Here is a 5487-nt window from a genome sequence, read left to right on the forward strand (position 1 = left end):
AACCTTGATGGCGTCAAGTTGAGTATGACACCACATAGAAGGCTACCTTGGTATTCTCAGTGTGAGAATCCAAAGGGTAGGCTTTGTTTGGACTTGGTTTGAGGCTGAAGAATGAAGAAACAACAATCGTGTACACGATTGGGCAAATGGAAGATGGCTGAAACCTATCGTATAGGTCAATGCTCAATCGTTTAGCAAAAGTTAAGAGATCATTTAGCAAAAGTTAAATGATCGTTTAGCTCATCACTTAATACCGTGTCTGTCATTTACAAAACACTATACGATCGTTTAGCTCGCTCAAGCTGTCGCTTAGTAAATCGAATTTACTTGACAACCTCCATGAGATGTTTTTCCAAGAGAGAAAATCTCCAAAACCAATTTTGTCAAAACTTTCTAAAATTAGGAAAACAATGTTCCTTTTATCTCACGGTTACCATGAACAACCAATAACCTCCCACTCAATTGGTTATTAGAGAAAAATATTTTAATTGTCCAATAATTAATATTATTATAAATATAAATGATAGCCAACTTATCATACTATATTTATAACCTATAGTTTTAATATTTCATCTCATGAAACATATAAACCATAGTTCTTTTTCTATTCTATGGTGCTTAATATAAATCTCATTTACATTAATCCTCCATTAGATGTATCTTATACATCATACCAATTATACCATATATAATCAAATTACCTCTTGTCAATTTGAATATTTCAAATCAACACCAAGAACTGATCCTCAACTGAATCCATTGAGCTACGAAGGGGACCTTATGGACCTGTAGCTTGAAGCTTCAATGGTACGTGAATAACTGATAAACTCTTTAGTCATGGGATCCACCATCCGTTAACTTTCAGGCACTCCACTAAAGACCGACAGCCAAACTCTCCTTACCACAAATATATTGTGTGTCCATCTTAACCAATCAGAAGTGTGACAACCCTTCACATATTGCTCGTAAGTACAGCTCGGCCAATAACCGTTATGCCCCTGTAGTTACATCTAACTCCTTAAGTACCACTTATCCCTCTAATGAACATAAGTCATAGTCCTTCCTACTATGACTGAGTCTTCTCTTCCAAAGATAAGTTGTGGCCACTATGTTCAAGCCCCGGAATCAGCCTTTAAGGGAGCAATCTCTCTACTTATCCTTGCTTTAGAAAAGGAGTGAATTTCATCTTATGGATTAAGTTCCCAGCTCCCAGATCAGACAAGTCCCCAAAAAGGTAGCCATGTTGAGTTGGCAATCTAGCCACTCTCACCATACTAATCAAAGGACCGCCCTCAAAGGCAGGAGTTCCCAAAACACTCAGGATTAAGATCATGTCACATATACATGCTTAAGTTCATATAAGATAACCAAGGAGTTTTGTTTATTGGATATGAGTAAATGCCAGAATTAAATAACAATTATTCTATTCATCAAACAATGTGTATCTTTACAAAACAACAAGACTTCGGGAGAATTAGGACACCAATCCCAATAATCTCCCATTTGTCCTAATGACTTGGGTGACTAATGTACAATACAATATAAAAATGTACAATAAACAATAAACTAAGGCATACCCCAGTATCATCTCCCGCTTGCCCTAGACAAGATGCTGCATNCATGTTGAGTTGGCAATCTAGCCACTCTCACCATACTAATCAAAGGACCGCCCTCAAAGGCAGGAGTTCCCAAAACACTCAGGATTGGGGTCGTGTCACCTATGGTCGTTTAGTTGAGATGTAAGTCTCTAGTATAAACGGCATTATATACAGAGTCTAGTCATCTCGTAGTCCAGGTCTTATACAAACTCTTTGTATAGGACACCGCTCGCACGTCTCCATATGAATGGTCAGGATCTACCATTTGTAGTAGTTTACAACACTTACAAACCTCTACAAAGCGGGTCATATCCGTAGTGTCACCAGGATCAAGTATCCCCACCTTAATCCTTATACTACAGACCTATTTAGTTTATCACTTAAGGCATGATCCACTTGTATATCACATATACATGCTTAAGTTCATATAAGATAACCAAGGAGCTTTGTTTATTGGATATGAGTAAATGCCAGAATTAAAGAACAATTATTCTATTCATCAAACAATGTGTATCTTTACAAAACAACGAGACTCCGGGAGAATTAAGACGCAAATCCCAAAAACTCCTCCGTAAGGACGAACCAGAGGTCATCGATGATTAGTATTGTGTTTATCGTGTTTTGCCAATTAGCATAGTTCTCGCCAGTTAGTTTATCAGCGGCTAATAAAGCTAAAGTAGCGGTTGCCATATTAAAAAATGTTGAAAATAAGAACAAACTTAATAAGTCTATTTGCATTACCACTTTTAACACCAATTTTAGGTTTTAGCAAAATAGTTCTACTATACCCTAAGTGATATCTATTTTTCAATGATGTCTCAGTGAGGTAGGACAAAAGTCACCGTTGGGGTGATCAAGTGGCCCTTCACTGAAATGAGACAATCTCAACCCTTAGACAAAAACAACTCCTTGTAACTGAATCTAAGGGACTATTGTTCGGTCCAAAATTTGTTAACAACCTTAACAATTCTATGTAAATGTAACCCCTCATTTTAGGCTCTAGAGTTTCGTCCTAATGCGCCCACCTAGGGAAAAAGCATATTAGGACAAGAGAATAAAGCAACCTTATCCTCTTCAGGAGATCAGATAAAGAATTGTGCAAATACAACCATTCTTTAGGGGGACACTCCCAGGGTGCCTCGAGACGATGCATAAAAACGTTATCCAACCTAATGAGAGAAATCGTGGGATATGTTATCACACATCCCGCTCCCACTTACTATAAACATTCTCTCCATTCACCTTAGTATTGACCTACCAAAATTCTATCCTATAGGAGGACACTCCCAGGGTGTCTTGAGGCCGAGGATAAATCTCACGATATGAACTTTCAGGGAGAAACTTGTAGAGGTAAAATGAAGTATCATATACCACATTTACCTCCCATTGAATGTTCTACCTAGGGTTCATTAACTTAGAAAATCTGTCTACTGATTTTAACTAAGTGGATTGTTTAATTTGCTCAAAAACAACATTTGCTTTTGATGATTAAACAAGTTTGATTCAAGTCTTATTAAACACTTTAATAGACCTTCATCAAATTTGCATGCATGTGACAAATCTATCTAATTCACCTTTCCAGGTAGGTTCTCGGGTAGGGGTGCGATGTTTCCGTCAACTTAAGTACCACAGCTTAGATAGAACCCGCCTTAGACAAAAAGTCCCTTATAGATAGATTTGGTACATATTTATTTTTACTAGTCAATTTAATCCTATTAAATTGATTAAAAGATTAAACTATGATTTCTAATCATATTAGAAATTGTAATCTTCGGTCTATCTTAATCAAATTTTAAAACAATTTTAAAAAATTATTATAACTTAAGATTTGCATGCAACTCTTTATTATTGATTTTAATTCTAATTTTCATTTAACTATATTACATATATGTAAATGAAATAATTAAAATCAATTACATTGCTAAGTTAGACATCCACAAGGCATTTATAACTTTTATAAATAAACCTAAGTGCTTCATGCAATGTTCTTTCACTACTACTATATAACTTTTATATAATACAAGTAATGAAGTGAACTATAGCATACATTCCATTCAAACATTCAACCTTATATTATAACATTTATAATATAAATGATACATGGATATATTATAATGCATGCATATATTATAACTCTTATATTATATGATGCATGAGCATGCTTTATAATTAAATCATGCATTGCATACTTTAATATTATAACTCTTATAATATAAAATTTTGTATAATCTATGGTGGGTTTTAAACTATATGACATACATCATGACATATAATTAAAAACATACATCTCATGTATAAATAAATAAAATTGATGGACCGAGATAGAAAACTCTCTAAAAATAAATCTAAATGCTAATTATTACATAAATTTGAGTCAACCGGTTCGATACAGGTGAACTAGGTCTTGAGTCACTCAAACCAGGACATGAACCGGTCCAACCACGAATCGAACCGTTCAAACTGGACGAACCACGAGCGAACCGTGGTTTTTTCTCTATGTCATAGCGTCGCGATGTCGTGCCTAGCATCGTGACGCTACGGAGAAAAAAACTTCGTTTTATTGCTCGGAGCATCACAACGCTAGGGCACAGCGTTGCGACGCTGCTACTGCACAATCGCGATCTTCATCGTTCTGATGTCCAATTCAGCCCAGAAACATCTGAAACACTACATGAATCACGAACGAATCGAATACAATTAAAATACAGACTCGATCTATGTAAAAATATGCCCAAAAATGCAGGGGCCTTTACAATTTACAAATTGAAAACTTACAGAAAGCTTTAAAACAGAGTTTTATCCCAAAATTATCCATCAATTAAAAAACGACCACATACATTCAACAATTAAATGCGGTGTAGAATTCATAAAACCCACGAAACTGTAAAAATTCATTCAAAGTCAAAATTGGAATTTGGGATCAAGAACCTGACTCTGATACCAATTGAAGGAACTCCTTTGAAGGGGACTACAACGGAAGCGGATCGATTCCCAAATCCCAATTTAATTTTGAAAACGAATTTTACAACATCAAGAAGATTATACAAAAATTCATTATAATAAAAGCATGCTTATCAAAAAAAAAAGGAAAAACTAGGGTTTACAAAAAAAAATACCTTTGAAGAAACCATTTTCCTTGCAAAAGTCTCTCAATCAATCTCGAACACACGAACAGACTCAAACAATCACAAACACCAAACCACCGTGGGACATTACCACTTGGTTTCCTTGATATTCTCAGGGTGAGAATTAAAAAGGAGTGGTGGGCTCTTTTTGATTTTTGGGAAGAGGAAGATTTTGGAGGAAGGGAGGAGGAAGATCAAGATTCAGAAAGCCAAAGAACCATTCTCTGTTAATTTTTTCTCTGAGGGAGAAGAAGAAGAAAAAACTAAAAATAACTTCTGTCTTCCCACACACGTAGTTGGTGGAGAGAAAGAAGCTCCCTTCCCTTATTATTATATTAATAAAAATAATAATAATAATAAGGGAGAATCTCGCTCGAAATCCTCTCGCTGGTGTCGCTCTCTCCCACAATCTCGCTCGAAATGCTCTCGTTGAACTCGCTCTCTCCCACGATCTCACTCTCTCCAGTGTCGCTCTCTCCCACAATCTCGCTCTCTCCAGTGTCACTCTCCTATAATCTTACTCTCTCTATTGTCGCTCTTTCCACTATCGCTCTCTCCCACTTTCTCGCTCTCTCCAACAAACTTCACATGCTAATTGCAAGCACTGCAAACCGAAGATTATGAAAGGAGAGGAACTTGTGAACTTAGTCACCGCCTTGGTGCCTTCAGAGACAACGTGTTTGGCCAATTCTCGAAGATATCGTTGATGAAGCTGTTTATGATACCCATGGCCTTGCTGGAAATACCAATGTCTGGATGAACTT

This window comes from Benincasa hispida, chromosome 12, assembly GCF_009727055.1.
Source record: "Benincasa hispida cultivar B227 chromosome 12, ASM972705v1, whole genome shotgun sequence".
NCBI classification, from domain to species: Eukaryota; Viridiplantae; Streptophyta; class Magnoliopsida; order Cucurbitales; family Cucurbitaceae; genus Benincasa; species Benincasa hispida.